The sequence below is a fragment of the Thermobia domestica genome, chromosome 4, assembly GCF_964235325.1.
Source record: "Thermobia domestica chromosome 4, izTheDome1.hap1.1, whole genome shotgun sequence".
NCBI classification, from domain to species: Eukaryota; Metazoa; Arthropoda; class Insecta; order Zygentoma; family Lepismatidae; genus Thermobia; species Thermobia domestica.
This window is the reverse complement of record NC_137457.1, coordinates 149,990,811-150,010,291: the sequence shown is the minus strand read 5'-3', so window position 1 is coordinate 150,010,291 and position 19,481 is coordinate 149,990,811.

Here is a 19,481-nt window from a genome sequence, read left to right as displayed (position 1 = left end):
ATAGCAACCTGAGAATGGAAATATTCTCAAATCTGAGGAATGTGCTATGCGTGATTTTTTATAGGCAAAAAACCTTCCTTAGCCAGGAAAAAATTCGTTTCACTTACTCACTCATCAAATTGATTAGGTACTTCACAATGAGATAATAACCTGAAACTTTGCATAAATGTACCCTATGACAACCTGAGTATGAAAAAGTCCGAAATCTGAGCTATGTGGTATGGGAAATTTTTATAGGGAAGAAACTCTCCTTAGCCAAAAAAATTTTTTTCACTCACTCACTCATCAAATTGATTAGGTACTCCCAATGAGGTACAAACTTGAAACTTTGCATAGAGGTAACCTAAAATAACTTGAGTATGGAGGTGGTCCGAAATCTGAGGAATGTGCTAGGGAAATTTTTTATAGGCAAAAAAATTTCCTTAGCTAGGAAAAAATCGTTTCACTCACTCACTCATCAAATTGATTAGGTACTTAGCAATGATTTAGAAACTTGAAATGTTGCATAAAGGTAACTTACAATAACGTAAGTATGCAAAAGGTCCGAAATCTGAGGAATGAGCTATGGGAATTTTTTATAGGCAAAAAACTGTCCTTAGCCAGGAAACAAATCGTTTGACTCACTCACTCATCAAATTGATTAGGTACTTCCCAATGAGGTAGAAACTTGAAATATTGCATAAAGGTAACCTACAATAACGTGAGTATGCAAAAGGTCCGAAATCTGAGGAATGTGCTATGGGAATTTTTTATAGGCAAAAAACTGTCCTTAGCCAGAAAAAAAAACGTTTCACTCACTCACTCATCAAATTGATTAGGTACTTCCCAATCAGATAGTAACCTGAAACTTTGCATAGAGGTACCCTATAACAACCTGAGTATGAAGAAAATCCGAAATCTGAGGAATGTGCTATGGAACTTTTTTATAGACAAGCAAATGTCCTTAGCAATGAAAAATTTGTTTCACTCACTCACTCATCAAATTGATTAGGTACTTCCCAATGAGATTGAAACTTGTAACTTTGCATAAAGGTACCCTATGACGACCTAAGTATGCAAAAAGTCCGAAATCTGAGGAATGTGCTATGGGAATTTTATTATAGGCAAAAAACAGTCCTTAGCCACGAAAAAAGTTCGTTTCACTTACTCACTCATCAAATTGATTAGGTACTTGCCAATGAGATAGTAACCTCAAACTTTGTATAAAGGTACCCTATAAGAACCTGAGTATGAAAAATCCGAAATCTGAGAAATGTGCTACGGAAATTTTTTATAGGCAAGAAACTGTCCTTAGCCAGGAAAAAAATCGTTTCACTCACTCACTCATCAAATTGATTAGGTACTTCCCAATTAGGTAGAAACTTGAAACTTTGCATAAAGGTAACCTACAATAACTTGAGTATGGCCAATGTCCGAAATCTGAGGAATGTGCTATGGGAATTTTTATAGGCAAAAAACTGTCCTTAGCCGGGAAAAAAATCGTTTCACTCACTCACTCATCAAATTGATTAGGTACTTCCCAATGAGATAGTAACATGAAACTTTGCATAAAGGTATCTTATAACAACCTGAGTATGGAAAAAGTATGAAATCAGTGGAATTTGCTATGGGAAATTAATAGGCAAAAAACTGTCCATAGCCAGAAAAAAATTCGTTTCCCTTACTCACTCGTCAAATTGATTAGGCACTTCCCAATGAGATAGTAACCATAAACTTTGCATAAATGTACCGTGTAGCAACCTGAGTATGACAAGGGTCCGAAATCTTAGGAATGTGCTATGGGAAATTTTTATAGGCAAAAAACTGTCCTTAGCCAGGAAAAAAATCGTTTCACTCACTCACTCATCAAATTGATTAGGTACTTCCCAATGAGATTATAACCTGAATCTTTGCATATATGTACCCTATAACAACCTGAGTATGAAAAAAGTCCAAAATCTGAGGAATGTAATATGGGAAATTTTTTATAGGCAAAAAACTGTCCTTAGCTAGGAAAAAAATCGTTTCACTCACTCACTCATCAAATTGATTAGGTACTTCCCTATGAGGTACAAACTTGAAACTTTCCATAAGGGTAACCTACAATAACTAGAGTATGGAAAAGGTCCGAAAAGTGAGGAATGTGGTATGGACACTTTTTAATAGGAAAAAATTTTGCTTATCCAGGAAAAAAAATCGTTTCACTCACTCACTCATCAAATTGATTAGGTACTTCCCAATGAGGTAGAAACTTGAAACTTTGCATAAAGGTACCCTATAACAACCTGAGTATGGAAAAGTAAGAAATCTGTGGAATGTGCTATGGGAAATTTATATAGGAAAAACTGTCCTTAGCCAAGAAAACAATCGTTTCACTCACTCACTCATCAAAGTAATTAGGTACTTCCAAATGAGATAGAAACTTGTAACTTTGCATAAAGGTACCCTATAACAACCTGAGTATGGCAAGGGTCCCAAATCTGAGGAATGTGCTATGCGTATTTTTATATAGGCAAAAAGCTTTCCTTAGCCAGGAAAAAATTCGTTTCACTTACTCACTCATCAAATTGATTAGGCACTTCCCAAAGAGATAGTAACCTGAAACTTTGCATAGAGGTACCCTATAACAACCTGAGTATGAAGAAAGTCCGAAATCTGAGGAATGTTCTATGGAACTATTTTATAGACAAGAAACTGTCCTTAGCTAGGAAAAAATCGTTTCACTCACTCCCTCATCAAATTGATTAGGTACCTCCAAATGAGGTAGAAACTTGAAACTTTGCACAAATGTAACCTACAATAACTTGAGTATGGAAAAGGTCCGAAATCTGAGGAATGTGCTATGGGAATTTTTATAGGCAAAAAAATGTCCTTAGCCAGGAAACAAATCGTTTCCATCACTTACTCATCAAATTGATTAGGTACTTCCCAATGAGGTAGAAATTTGAAACTTTGCATAAAGGTAAACTACAATAAATTGAGTAAGGAAAAGGTCCTAACTCTGAGGAATGTACTATGGAAATTTTTTTATAGCAAAAAACTATCCTTAGCCTGGAAAAAAAAATCGTCTCATTCTCTCACTGATCAAATTGATTAGGTACCTCCCAACGAGATAGTAACCTGAAACTTTGCATAAAGGTACCCTATAGCAACCTGAGAATGGAAAAATCCGAAATCTGAGGGATGTGCTATGGGAAATTTTTTAGGAAAAAAACTGTCCTTAGCAAGGAAAAAAATTTTTTCACTCACTCACTCATCAAATTGATTAGGTTTTTCCCAATCAGATAGTAACCTGAAACTTTACATAAAGGTACCCTATAACAACCTGAGTATGAAAAAAGTCCGAAATCTGAGGAATGTGCTATGGGAAATTTTTTATAGGCAAGAAACTGTCCATAGCCAGGAAAAAAAATCGTTTCACTCACCCACTCATCCAAATTATTAGGTACCTCCAAATGAGGTAGAAACTTAAAACTTTGCACAAAGGTAACCTACAATAACTTGAGTATGGAGAAGGTCCGAAATCTGAGGAATGTGCTAGGGATTTTTTTATAGGCAAAAATCTGTCCTTAGCCAGGAAAAAAAATCGTTTCACTCTCTCACTCATCACATTGTTTAGGTACTTCCCAATGAGATAGTAACCATAAGCTTTGCATAAATGTACCGTGTAGCAACCTGAGTATGGCAAAAGTCCGAAATCTTAGGAATGTGCTATGGGAAATTTTTTATAGGCAAAAAACTGTCCTTAGCCAGGAAAAAAATCGTTTCACTCTCTCACTCATCAAATTGATTAGGTACTTCCCAATGAGATTATAACCTGAATCTTTGCAAATAGGTACCCTATAACAACCTGAGTATGAAAAAAGTCCGAGATCTGAGATATGTGGTATGGGAAATTTTTTATAGGCAAGAAACTGTCCTTAGCTAGGAAAAAAATTGTTTCACTCACTCACTCATCAAATTGATTAGGTACTTCCCAATGAGGTAAAAACTTGAAACTCTCATAAGGGTAACCTACAATAACTAGAGTATGGAAAAGAACCGAAAAGTGAGGAATGTGGTATTTAAACTTTTTAATAGAAAAAAAATTCCTTAGCCAGGAAAAAAAATTGTTTCACTCACTCACTCATCAAATTGATTAGGTACTTCCCAATGAGATAGTAAATTGAAACTTTGCATAAAGGTATCCTATAACAACCTGAGTATGGAAAAGTAAGAAATCTGTGGAATGTGCTAAGGGAAATTTATATAAAAAAACTGTCCTTAGCCAGGAAAAAAATCACTTCACTCACTCACTCATCAAACTAATTAGGTACTTCCCAATGAGTTAGAAACTTCTAACTTTGCATAAAGGTACCCTATAGCAACCTGAGAATGGAAATATTCTCAAATCTGAGGAATGTGCTATGCGTGATTTTTTATAGGCAAAAAACCTTCCTTAGCCAGGAAAAAATTCGTTTCACTTACTCACTCATCAAATTGATTAGGTACTTCCCAATGAGATAATAACCTGAAACTTTGCATAAAGGTACCCTATAACAACCTGAGTATGAAAAAAGTCCGAAATCTGAGATATGTGGTATGGGAAATTTTTATAGGGAAGAAACTCTCCTTAGCCAAAAAAATTTTTTTCACTCACTCACTCATCAAATTGATTAGGTACTCCCAATGAGGTACAAACTTGAAACTTTGCATAGAGGTAACCTAAAATAACTTGAGTATGGAGGTGGTCCGAAATCTGAGGAATGTGCTAGGGAAATTTTTTATAGGCAAAAAAATTTCCTTAGCTAGGAAAAAATCGTTTCACTCACTCACTCATCAAATTGATTAGGTACTTAGCAATGATTTAGAAACTTGAAATGTTGCATAAAGGTAACTTACAATAACGTAAGTATGCAAAAGGTCCGAAATCTGAGGAATGAGCTATGGGAATTTTTTATAGGCAAAAAACTGTCCTTTGCCAGGAAACAAATCGTTTCACTCACTCACTCATCAAATTGATTAGGTACTTCCCAATGAGGTAGAAACTTGGAACTTTGCATAAAGGTAACCTACAATAACGTTAGTATGCAAAAGGTCCGAAATCTGAGGAATGTGCTATGGGAATTTTTATAGGCAAAAAACTGTCCTTAGCCAGAAAAAAAATCGTTTCTCTCACTCACTCATCAAATTGATTAGGTACTTTTCAATCAGATAGTAACCTGAAACTTTGCATAAAGGTACCCTATAACAACCTGAGTATGGCAAGGGTCCCAAATCTGAGGAATGTGCTATGCGTATTTTTTATAGGCAAAAAGCTTTCCTTAGCCAAGAAAAAATTCGTTTCACTTACTCACTCATCAAATGGATTAGGCACTTCCCAATGAGATAGTAACCTGAAACTTTGCATAGAGGTACCCTATAACAACCTGAGTACGAAGAAAACTCGAAATCTGAGGAATGTGCTATAGGAAATTTTTTATAGGCAAGAAACTGTTCTTAGATAGGAAACAAATCGTTTCTCTCACTCACTCATCAAATTGATTAGGTACTTCCCAATGAGGTAGAAACTTGGAACTTTGCATAAAGGTATCCTATAACAACCTGAGTATGGAAAAAGTAAGAAATCTGTGGAATGTGCTATGGGAAATTTATATAGACAAAAAACTGTCCTTAGCCAGGAAAAAACTCGTTTCACTTACTCACTCATCAAATTGATTAGGTGCTTCCCAATGAGATAGTAATTAGAAACTTTGCATAAAGGTGCCCTATAACAACCTGAGTATGGCAAGGGTCCGAAATCTGAGGAATGTGCTATGCGAATTTTTTTATAGGCAAGAAACTGTCCTTAGCCAGGAAAAAATTGTTTCACTTACTCATCAAATTGATTAGGTACTTCACAATGAGGTACAAACTTGAAACTTTGCATAAAGGTAACCTACAATAACTTGAGTATGGAAAACATCCGAATTCTGAGGAATGTGCAATGGAACTTCTTTATAGACAAGAAACTGTCTTTACCTAGGAAATAATCGTTTCACTCACTCCCTCATCAAATCGATTAGGTACTTCCCAATGAGGTAGAAACTTAAAACTTTGCATAAAAATAACCTACAATAACTAGAGTATGGAAAAGGTTCGAAATGTGAGGAATGTGGTATGGAAATTTTTTAATAGGAAAAGAAAATTTCTTAGCCAGGAAAAAAAGTGTTTCAATCACTCACTCATCAAATTGATTAGGTACTTCCCAATGAGATAGTAACCTGAAACTTTGCATAAAGGTATCCTATAACAACCTGAGTATGGAAAAAGTAAGAAATCTGTGGAATGTGCTATGGGAAATTTATATAGACAAAAAACTGTCCTTAGCCGGAAAAGAACTTACTCACTCATCAAATTGATTAGGTACTTCCCAATGAGATAGTAATTAGAAACTTTGCATAAAGGTGCCCTATAAAAGCCTGAGTACGGCAAGGGTCCGAAATCTGAGGAATGTGTTATGCGAATTTTTTTATAGGCAAGAAACTGTCCTTAGCAAGGAAAAAATTGTTTCACTCACTCACTCATCAAATTGATTAGGTACTTCACAATGAGGTACAAACTTGAAACTTTGCATAAAGGTAACCTACAATAACTTGAGTATGGAAAACATCCGAACACTGAGGAATGTGCTATGGAAATTTTTTATAGGCAAAAAACTGTCCTTAGCCAGGAAAAAAATCGTTTCACTCTCTCACTCATAAAATTGATTAGGTACCTCCCAATGAGATAGTAACCTGAAACTTAGCATAAAGGTACCCTATAGCAACCTGAGTATGGAAAAAATCCGAAATTTGAGGAATGTGCAATGGGAAATTTTTTATAGGCAAAAAACTGTCCTTACCCAAGAAAAAAATCGTTTCACTCACTCACTCCTCAAATTGATTAGGTACTTCCCAATCAGGCAGTTACCTGAAACTTTGCATAAAGGTACCCTATAACAACCTGAGTATGAAAAAGGTCCGAAATCTGCGAAATGTGGTATGGTAAATTTTTTATAGTCAAGAAACTGTCCTTAGCCAGGAAAAAAATCGTTTCACTCACTCACTCATGAAATTGATTAGGTACTTCCCAATGAGATAGTAACCTGAAATTTTGCATAAATGTACCGTGTAGCAACCTGAGTATGGCAAGGGTCCGAAATCTTAGGAATGTAATATGGGAAATTTTTTATAGGCAACAAACTGCCCTTAGCTAGGAAAAAAATCGTTTCACTCACTCACTCATCAAATTGATTAGGTAGTTCCCAAAGAGGTAAAAACTTGAAACTTTCCATAAGTGTAACCTACAATAACTAGAGTATGGAAAAGTTCCGAAATGTGAGGAATGTGGTATGCAAACATTTTAATAGGAAAAAAAAATCCTTAGCCAGGAAAAAAAAAATCGTTTCACTCACTCACTTATCAAATTGATTAGGTACTTCCCAATTAGATAGTAACCTGAAACTTTGCATAAAGGTACCCTATAACAACCTGAGTATGAAAAAAGTCCGAAATCTGAGGAGTGTGCTATGTCATTTTTTATAGGCAAGAAACTGGCCTTAGCCAGGAAAAAAATCGTTTCACTCACTCATTCATCAAGTTGCATAGGTACTTCCCAATGAGGTAAAAACTTGAAACTTTGCATAAATTTAACCTACAATATCTTGAGTATGGAAAAGATCCGAACTCTGAGGAATGTGCTATGGAAATTTTTTATAAACAAAAAACTGTCCTTAGCCAGGAAAAAATAATCGTTTCACTCTCTCACTCATAAAATTGATTAGGTACCTCCCAATGTGATAGTAACAAGAAACTTTGCATAAAGGTACCCTATAGCAACCTGAGTATGGAAAAAGTCCGAAAACTGAGGAATGTGCTATGGGAAATTTTTTATAGGCAAAAAACTGTCCTTAGCCAGGAAAAAAATCGTTTCACTCACTCACTCATCAAATTGATTAGGTACTTCCCAATGAGATTATAACCTGAATCTTTGCATATAGGTACTCTATAACAACCTGAGTATGAAAAAAGTCCAAGATCTGAGGAATGTTATATGGGAAATTTTTTACAGGCAAGAAAATGTCCTTAGCTAGGAAAACAATCGTTTCACTTACTCACTCATCAAATTGATTAGGTACTTCCCAATGAGGTAAATACTTGAAACTTTCCATAAGGGTAACCTACAATAACTATTGTATGGAAAAGGTCTGAAATGTGAGGAATGTGGTATGGAAATTTTTAATAGGAAAAAAAATTCCTTAGCCAGGAAAAAAAATCGTTTCACTCACTCACTCATCAAATTGATTAGGTACTTCCCAATGAGATAGTAAATTGAAACTTTGCATAAAGGTATCCTATAACAACCTGAGTATGGAAAAGTAAGAAATCTCTGGAATGTGCTATGGGAAATTTATATAGGAAAAAACTGTCCTTAGCCAGGAAAAAAATCGTTTCACTCACTCACTCATCAAATTAATTAGGTACTTCCCAACGAGATAGAAACTTGTAACTTTGCATAAAGGTACCCTATACCAACCTGAGTGTGGAAATATTCCCAAATCTGAGGAATGTGCTATGCGTATTTTCTTATAAGCAAAAAACCTTCCTTAGCCAGGAAAAAATTCGTTTCACTTACTCACTCATCAAATTGATTAGGTATTTCCCAATGAGATAGTAATCTGAAACTTTGCATAAAGGTACCGTATAACAAACTGAGTACGAAAAAAGTCCGAAATCTGAGATATGTGGTATGGGAAATTTTTACAGACAAGAAACTCTCCTTATCCAAAAAAAAAATTTTCACTCACTCACTCATCAAATTGATTAGGTACTTCCCAATGAGGTACAAACTTGATACTTTGCATAAAGGTAACCTACAATAACTTGAGTATGGAGATGGTCCGAAATGTGAGGAATGTGCTAGGGAAATTTTTTATAGGCAAAAAACTGTCCTTAGCCAGGAAAAAAATCGTTTGACTCTCATACTCATCAAATTGATTAGGTACTTCCCTATCAGATATAACCTGAAACTTTGCATAAAGGTAAACAATAAGAACCTGAGTATGAAAAAAGTCCGAAATCTGAGGAATGTGCTATGGAAATTTTTTATAGACAAGAAACTGTCCTTAGCTAGGAAAAAATCGTTTCACTCACTCACTCATCAAATTGATTAGGTACTTCGCAATGAGGTAGAAACTTGAAACTTTGCATAAAAGTAACCTACACTAACTTGAGTATGGAAAAGGTCCGAAATCTGAGGAATGTGCTATGGGAATTTTTATAGGCAAAAAACTGTCCTTAGCCAGGAAACAAATCGTTTCACTCACTCACTCATCAAATTGATTAGGTACTTCCCAATGAGGTAGAAACTTGAAATGTTTCTTAAAGGTAACCTACAATAACGTGAGTATGCAAAAGGTCCGAAATGTGATTAATGTGCTATAGGAATTTCTTATAGGCAAAAAACTGTCCTTAGCCAGAAAAAAAATCGTTTCACTCACTCACTCATCAAATTGATTAGGTACTTCCCAATCAGAGAGTAACCTGAAACTTTGCATAAAGGTACCCTATAACAACCTGAGTATGGCGAGGGTCCCAAATCTGAGGAATGTGCTATGCGTATTTTTTTATAGGCAAAAAGCATTCCTTAGCCAAGAAAAAATTCGTTTCACTTACTCACTCATCAAATTGATTAGGCAATTCCCAATGAGATAGTAACCTGAAACTTTGCATAGAGGTACCCTATAACAACCTGAGTATGAAGAAAATCCGAAATCTGAGGAATGGGCTATGGAACTTTTTTATAGACAAGCAAATGTCCTTAGCTAGAAAAAATTTGTTTCACTCACTCACTCATCAAATTGATTAGGTACTTCCCAATGAGATTGAAACTTGTAACTTTGCATAAAGGTACCCTATGACGACCTAAGTATGCAAAAGGTCCGAAATCTGAGGAATGTGCTATGGGAATTTTATTATAGGCAAAAAACAGTCCTTAGCCAGGAAAAAAGTTCGTTTCACTTACTCACTCATCAAATTGATTAGGTACTTGCCAATGAGATAGTAACCTCAAACTTTGTATAAAGGTACCCTATAACAACCTGAGTAATGAAAAATCCGAAATCTGAGGAATGTGCTACGGAAATTTCTTATAGGCAAGAAACTGTCCTTAGCCAGGAAAAAAATCGTTTCACTCACTCACTCATCAAATTGATTAGGTACTTCCCAATGAGGTAGAAACTTGAAACTTTGCATAAAGGTAACCTACAATAACTTGAGTATGGCCAATGTCCGAAATCTGAGGAATGTGCTATGGGAATTTCTATAGGCAAAAAACTGTCCTTAGCCAGGAAAAAAATCGTTTCACTCACTCACTCGTCAAATTGATTAGGTACTTCCCAATGAGATAGTAACATGAAACTTTGCATAAAGGTATCTTATAACAACCTGAGTATGGAAAAAGTATGAAATCAGTGGAATTTGCTATGGGAAATTTATATAGGCAAAAAACTGTCCATAGCCAAAAAAAATCATTTCACTCACTCACTCATCCAATTGATTAGGTACTTCCCAACGGGATAGTTACCTGAAGCTTTGTATAAAGGTACCTTATAACAACCTGAGTATGGAAGAAGTCCGAAATCTGAGGAATGTGATATGGATTTTTTTATAGGAGAGAAACTGTCCGTAGCCAGAAAAAAAATCGTTTCACTTACTCACTCATCAAATTGATTAGGTACTTCCCAATGAGATAGTAACCTGAAACTTTGCATAAAGGTACCCTATACCAACCTGAGTATGAAAAAGGTCCGAAATCTGAGGAATGTGGTATGGGAAATATTTTATAGGCAAGAAACTGTTCTTAGCTAGGAAAAAATCGTTTCACTCACTCACTCATCAAATTGATTAGGTACTTCCCAATAAGGTACAAACTTGAAACTTTGCATAAAGGTAACCTACAATAACTAGAGTATGGAAAAGGTCCGAAATGTGAGGAATGTGGTATGGAATTTATTTAATAGGAAAAAAATTAGTTAGCCAGGAAAAAAATCGTTTCACTCACTCACTCATCAAATTGATTAGGTACTTCCCAATGAGATAGTAACCTGAAACTTTGCATAAAGGTAACCTACAATAACTTGAGTATGGCCAATGTCCGAAATCTGAGGAATGTGCTATGGGAATTTTTATAGGCAAAAAACTGTCCTTAGCCAGGAAAAAAATCGTTTCACTCACTCACTCATCAAATTGATTAGGTACTTCCCAATGAGATAGTAACATGAAACTTTGCATAAAGGTATCTTATAACAACCTCAGTATGGAAAAAGTATGAAATCAGTGGAATTTGCTATGGGAAATTTATATAGGCAAAAAACTGTCCATAGCCAGAAAAAAATCATTTCACTCACTCACTCATCCAATTGATTAGGTACTTCCCAACGGGATAGTTACCTGAAGCTTTGTATAAAGGTACCTTATAACAACCTGAGTATGGAAAAAGTCCGAAATCTGAGGAATGTGATATGGATTTTTTTTATAGGAGAGAAACTGTCCTTAGCCAGGAAAAAAATCGTTTCACTTACTCACTCATCAAATTGATTATGTACTTCCCAATGAGATAGTAACCTGAAACTTTGCATAAAGGTATCCTATAACAACCTGAGTATGGAAAAAGTAAGAAATCTGTGGAATTTGCTATGGGAAATTTATATAGGCAAAAAACTGTCCTTAGCCAGGAAAAAAATCGTTTCACTCACTCACTCATCAAATTTATTAGGTATTTCCCAATGAGATAGTAACCTAAAAGTTTGCATAAAGGTACCCTATAACAACCTGAGTATGGAAGAAGTCCGAAATCTGAGGAATGTGATATGGATTTCTTTTTATAGGCAAAAAACTATCCTTAGTCAGGAAAAAATTCGTTTCACTCACTAACTCATCAAATTGATTAGGTACTTCCCAATGAGATAGTAACCTGAATTTTTGCTTAAAAGTACCCTATAACAATCTGAGTATTAAAAAAGTCCAAAATCTGAGGAATGTCCTATGGGAATTATTATATAGGCAAGAAACTGTCTTTAGGCAGGAAAAAAATTGTTACACTCACTTACTCATCAAATTGATTAGGTACTTCCCTATGAGGTACAAACTTGAAACTTTGCATAAAGGTAACCTACAATAACTTCAGTACGGAAAAGGTCCGAAATCTGAGGAATGTGCTATGGGAAATTTTTATAGGCAAAAAACTGTCATTAGTCAGGCAAAAAATCGTTTCACTCACTCACTCATCAAATTGATTAGGTACTTCCCAATGAGGTAAAAACTTGAAACTTGGCATATAGGTAACCTACAATAACTTGAGTATGGAGAAGGTCCGAAATCTGAGGAATGTGCTAGGGAAATTTTTTTATAGGCAAAAAACTGTACTTAGCCAGGAAAAAACCGTTTCACTCATTCACTCATCAAATTGATTAGGTACTTCCCAATCAAATAGTAACCTGAAGCTATGCATAACGGTACCCTATAAGAACCTGAGTATGAAAAAATCCGAAATCTGAGGAATGTGGTATGGGAAATTTTTTATAGGCAAGAAACTGTATTTAGCCAGGAAAAAAAATCGTTTCACTCACTTACTCATCAAATTGATTAGGTACTTCCCAATGAGGTAGAAACTTGAAACTTTGCATATAGGTAACCTACAATAACTTGAGTATGGAGAAGGTCCAAAATCTGAAGAATGTGCTAAGGAAATTTTTATAGGCAAAAAACTGTCCTTAGCCAGGAAAAAACCGTTTCACTCATTCACTCATCAAATTGATTAGGTAGTTCCCAATCAGATAGTAACCTGAAGCTATGCATAACCGTACCCTATAACAACCTGAGTATGAAAAAAGTCCGAAATCTGAGGAATGTGCTAGGGATTTTTTTATAGGCAAAAAACTGTCCTTAGCCAGGAAAAAAATCGTTTCACTTTATCACTCATCACATTGATTAGGTACTTCCCATTAAGATAGTAACCTTAACTTTGCATAAAGATACCCTACAACAAGCTGAGTACGGAAAAAGTCCGAGATCTGAGCAATGTGCTATGGGAATTTTTATAGGCAAAAAACTGTCCTTAGCCAGGAAAACAATCGTTTCACTCACTCACTCATCAAATCAATTAGGTACTTCCCAATGAGATTGAAACTTGTAACTTTGCATAAAGGTACACTATAACGACCTAAGTACGGAAAAAGTCCGAAATCAGTGGAATTTGCTATGGGAAATTTATATAGGCAAAAAACTGTCCATAGCCAGAAAAAAATCATCTCACTCACTCACTCATCCAATTGATTAGGTACTTCCCAACGGGATAGTTACCTGAAGCTTTGTATAAAGGTACTTTATAACAACCTGAGTATGGAAAAAGTCCGAAATCTGAGGAATGTGATATGGATTTTTTTTTATAGGAGAGAAACTGTACTTAGCCAGGAAAAAAATCGTTTCACTTACTCACTCATCAAATTGATTAGGTACTTCCCAATGAGATAGTAACCTGAAACTTTGCATAAAGGTATCCTATAACAACCTGAGTATGGAAAAAGTAAGAAATCTGTGGAATTTGCTATGGGAAATTTATATAGGCAAAAAACTGTCCTTAGCCAGGAAAAAAATCGTTTCACTCACTCACTCATCAAATTTATTAGGTATTTCCCAATGAGATAGTAACCTAAAAGTTTGCATAAAGGTACCCTATAACAACCTGAGTATGGAAGAAGTCCGAAATCTGAGGAATGTGATATGGATTTCTTTTTATAGGCAAAAAACTATCCTTAGTCAGGAAAAAATTCGTTTCACTCACTAACTCATCAAATTGATTAGGTACTTCCCAATGAGATAGTAACCTGAATTTTTGCTTAAAAGTACCCTATAACAATCTGAGTATTAAAAAAGTCCAAAATCTGAGGAATGTCCTATGGGAATTATTATATAGGCAAGAAACTGTCTTTAGGCAGGAAAAAAATCGTTTCACTCACTCACTCATCAAATTGATTAGGTACTTCCCAATGAGGTAAAAACTTGAAACTTTGCATATAGGTAACCTACAATAACTTGAGTATGGAGAAGGTCCGAAATCTGAGGAATGTGCTAGGGAAATTTTTTTATAGGCAAAAAACTGTACTTAGCCAGGAAAAAACCGTTTCACTCATTCACTCATCAAATTGATTAGATACTTCCCAATCAAATAGTAACCTGAAGCTATGCATAACGGTACCAAATAAGAACCTGAGTATGAAAAAATCCGAAATCTGAGGAATGTGGTATGGGAAATTTTTTATAGGCAAGAAACTGTCCTTAGCCACGAAAAAAAATCGTTTCACTCACTCACTCATCAAATTGATTAGGTACTTCCCAATTAGGTAGAAACTTGAAACTTTGCATATAGGTAACCTACAATAACTTGAGTATGGAGAAGGTCCAAAATCTGAAGAATGTGCTAAGGAAATTTTTTATAGGCAAAAAACTGTCCTTAGCCAGGAAAAAACCGTTTCACTCATTCACTCATCAAATTGATTAAGTACTTCCCAATGAGATAGTAACCTGAAACTTTGCATAACGGTACCCTATAACATCCTGAGTATGAAAAAAGTCCGAAATCTGAGTAATGTGCTATGGGAAATTTTTATAGGCAAGAAACAGTCCTTAGCCAGGAAAAAAATCGTTTCACTCACTCACTCATCAAATTGATTAGGTACTTCCCAATGAGGTAGAAACTTGAAACTTTGCATAAAGGTAACCTACAATAACTTGAGTATGGAGAAGGTCAGAAATCTTAGGAATGTGCTATGGAAATTTTTATAGGCAAAAAATTGTCCTTAGCCACTAAAAAAAAAACCGTTTCACTCAGTCACTCATCAAATTGATTAGGTACTTCCCAATCAGATAGTAACCTGAAACTATGCATAACGGTACCCTATAACAATCTGAGTATGAAAAACGTCCGAAATCTGAGGAATGTGGTATGTGAATTTTTTTATAGGCAAGAAACTGTCCTTAGCCAGAAAAAAAAATCGTTTCACTCACTCACTCATCAAATTGATTAGGTACTTCCCAATGAGATAGAAACTTGAAACTTTGCATAAAGTTAACATACAATGACTTGAGTATGGAGAAGGTCCAAAATCTTAGGAATGTGCTAGGGAAATTTTTTATAGGCAAAAAACTGTCCTTAGCCAGGAAAAAATCGTTTCACTGAATCACTCATCAGATTCATTAGGTACTTCCCTATGAGATAGTAACCTGAAACTTTGCATAAAGGTACCCTATAAGAAGCTGAGTACGGAAAAATTCCAAAATCTGAGGAATGTGCTATGGGAATTTTTTATAGGCAGAAAACTGTCCTTAGCCACGAAAAAAATCGTTTCACTCACTCACTCATCAAATTAAGTAGGTACTTCCCAATGAGATTGAAACTTGTAACATTGCATAAAAGTACACTATAACGACCTAAGTACGGAAAAAGTCCGAAATCTGAGGAATCTGCTATGCGAATTTTTATATAGGCAAAAAACCGTCCTTAGCCAGGAAAAAATTCGTTTCACTTTCTCACTCATCAAATTGATTAGGTACTTCCCAATGAGGTAGAAACTTGAAACTTTGTATAAAGGTAACCTACAATAACTTGAGTACGGAAAAGGGCCGAAATCTGAGGAATGTGCTATGGGAATTTTTATAGGCAAGAAACTGTCCTTAGCCAGAAAAAAATCGTTTCACTCACTCACTCATCAAATTGATTAGGTACTTCCGAATGGGATAGTAACCTGAAACTTTGCATAAAGGTACCCTATAACAACCCGAGTATGGAAGAAGTCCGAAATCTGAGGAATGTGATATGTATTTTTTTATAGGCAAGAAACTGTCCTTAGCCAGGAAAAAAATCCTTTCACTCACTCACTAATCAAATTGATTAGGTACTTCCCAATGAGATAGTAACATGAAACTTTGCTTAAAGGTACCCTATAACAATCTGAGTATGAAAAAAGTCCGAAATCTGAGGAATGTGCTATGGGAACTATTTTATAGGCCAGAAACTGTCCTTAGCCAGTAAAAAAATCGTATCATTCACTCACTCATCAAATTAATTAGGTACTTCCCAATGAGATAGAAACTTGTAACTTTGCATAAAGGTACCTTATAACGACCTAAGTACGGAAAAGTCCGAAATCTGAGGAATGTGCTACGCGAATTTTTTCATAGGCAAAAAACCGTCCTTATCCAGGAAAAAATTCGTTTCACTTACTCACTCACCAAATTGATTAGGTACTTCCCAATGAGATAGTAACCTGAAACTTTGCATAAAGTTACCCTATACCAATCTGAGTATGGAAAAGGTCCGAAATCGGAGGAATGTGCTATGGGAATTTTTTTATAGGCAAGAAACTGTCCTTAGCTAGGAAAAAAATCGTCTCACTCACTCACTCATCAAATTGATTAGGTACTTCCCAATGAGGTAGAAACTTGAAACTTTGCATAAAGGTAACCTGCAATAACTTGAGTGTGGAAAAAGTCCAAAATCTGAGGAATGTGCTATGGAAATTTTTTTAATAGGCAAAAATTTGTCCTTAGCCAGGAAAGAAAATCGTTTCACTCACTCACTCATCATATTGATTAGGTACTTCCCAATGAGATAGTAACCTGAAACTTTGCATAAAGGTGCCCTATAACAACCTGAGTATGGAAAAGGTCCGAAATCTGAGGAATGTGCTATGGGAAATTTTTATAGGCAAAAAATTGTCCTTAGCCAGGAAAAAAATAGTTTCACTCACTCACTCATCAAATTAATTAGGTACTTCCCAATGAGATTGAAACTTGTAACTTTGCATAAAGGTACCCTATAACGACCTAAGTACGGGAAAAGTCCGAAATCTGAGGGATATGCTATGGGAAATTTTTTATATCCAAAAAACTGTACTTAGCCGGGAAAAAATTGTTTCACTCACTCACTCATGAAATTGGTTAGGTAATTCCCAATGAGGTATAGACGTGAAACTTTGCTTAGAAGCATGTTATAATGACTAGAGTATAGAAAAGGTCCGAAATGTGATTAATGTGCTATGGGATTTTTTTATGGGCGGAAAACTGTCCTTAGCCAAACATAAATATGTTCGTCTTCTCACTCATCAAACTGATTATGTACTTTCCAATGTGATAGAGACGTGAAACTCTGCTTAAAGGTACTGTACCTTATAATGGCTTATGTGTCAAAAAATTCCTAAATGTGAGGAATGTGCTATTGGAAATTTTTAATGGGCAAAAATATGTCCTTAGCAAAGCACGGTTCATTCAGTCACTCACCACATTGATTTGTTAGTTTCCAATGATAATGACGTGAAGCTGTACATAAAGGTACCTTATAATGACTTGAGTGTGAAAAAAGTCTTAAATGTGAGGAATGTGCAATGGGAATTTTTTTATGGGTGAAAAACTATTTTTAGCCAAGCAGATATCGGTTCCTTCACTCACTCGTAACATTGATTAAGTACTTGATTATGAAATATTGACGTAAAAGTCTGTATATTATTACCTTATAATGACTTGAGTATGGAAAAGTTTGAAATTTCAGTAATGTACTAAATGAATTTTTTATGGGTGAAAACTGTCCGTAGCCAAGCAGAAATTGGTTCACTCACTGACTGACTCATTCATGGCATTAATTAGATACTTCCCAATGAGATGAAGATGTCTACACGAAGGTAGCTTATAATGGCTTGAATATGAAAATTATCCGAAATTTAAGGAATGTGCTATGGAATTTTCTATGGGAGAATAATTGTCCTTACTCAAACAGAGATCGGTTCATTTACTCACTCATCATTGATTAGGTGCTTCCAAATGAGACAGAAAACTGAAACTCTGCATAATGGTACCTACCTTATGTAATGACCTCTGTAAATAAAGGTTCCAAATTTAAGGAATGTACTATGGGAATTTTTATGGGCGAAAAACTGTCCATAGCCATTACGCACTTCTTAATGAGATAAAGATGCGAAACTCTCCATAAAGGTACACTATAACGGCTTGAAAATGAAATTTGAGGAATTTGCTACGGAATTTTTTTTCATTAGCAAAAAAACTGTCCTTACAATCAGAAATCGGGAACGATTCCATTATTGAACACATCATGTGCATAGTGATAATGTAGTCAATCGTCTGAGTGGTCGAGTTGGTGCCCTCCTCGCTGGTGTATTGGCTATACTTAACATACGTTATCCATATGTTACATACGCAATGCCCTCTTTCCCGCTTAGATGTTACACAATGTCGTTGCAGGATGTCTGACATCTAATAGTCTTCCGTGCATTATGTACGTCAGCTGTAAGTTATATACGGCCATCTGTATGTGAGATCCTGACTGCCTACATACAGTCTTTTCCTTCGTGTGGATAGTACGTTTATTGGGAACACTTATACGGAAAGTACGTTCAAATATACTTTTTCAGTTATACGTTTAGTGTACGTTAAGTCCAACAGCTACAGGATTTACACATGTAACAAACGTTTTTACGTACGCCACATACAGTTTTTCTCAGTGTGCGAGTAAAATAAGTGAAAGCTAGTAATAAGTAGTTAAGCAAGTTAATGAGGCATGTTCTGTGAATCAGTTAACTTTTAAAACCGTGGGCTAAGTCACGTACATACTGCCGTAAATTTTGTGGTTGGAAGCCCAGACAAGGAAAGCCAATATTTTGTCTTTTTTCGGTGAATATTTTTCCTTTTTTGCAGTTATCGGTATTAAATAGATATTGAAATTAATTTGATAAGTAAGGTAATGTAGAGGTGAGAATGTTTAAAATTAATGAAGTTTTCGAAGAGATGAGAAATCCAATTGTTTGAATTTATGTGAGACTAGCAACAAAATGTAACCGATTTCGTAAATATATTGGTAACAGAGTTATATTATAGTTACCACAGTCGTTAAGTAAAAATGTTCTTGATACTTCGTGTCTTCATCTGTGAACAGTGTGAGAATCTCTTACGTATCATCCTTTTCATCAACAGTGAATTTCGTGCCTTTGCTCTTCATATTTCCTAAATTCGCCCTTCGGGCGTTCGCCCCCCACACCCTCGCCTTAGCTCGTCCTACTTCCTCACACCTCTTAAGCTTACAATTCCCGAATGTAAAGTTTCTTTTCCTATTTCAACTATCTAAAAGATAAGATTTTGTATTCCAGGGAAACGCCTATTTAAATAACATGGTGATTTCTTCATCTTCTTTTAGACTCCTTAAACATTAAAAATATTCAATTTTAGCAATTTTCCTGTTGGTTAGACCCGGGAGGATACAATCGTGCCAAATTTCATCATTCTAACCCTGCCGAAAGTGCCTCAACATTTTAGGGTTTAGAAGACGTCTAATATAAATAACATGGAAAAGGTTTTTCTGTTCCCCATAAAACCACTCTAAATTTAGATATTTTCATTTTTACTGACTTACTTAGGTAATACTAACGAAAACGTTGA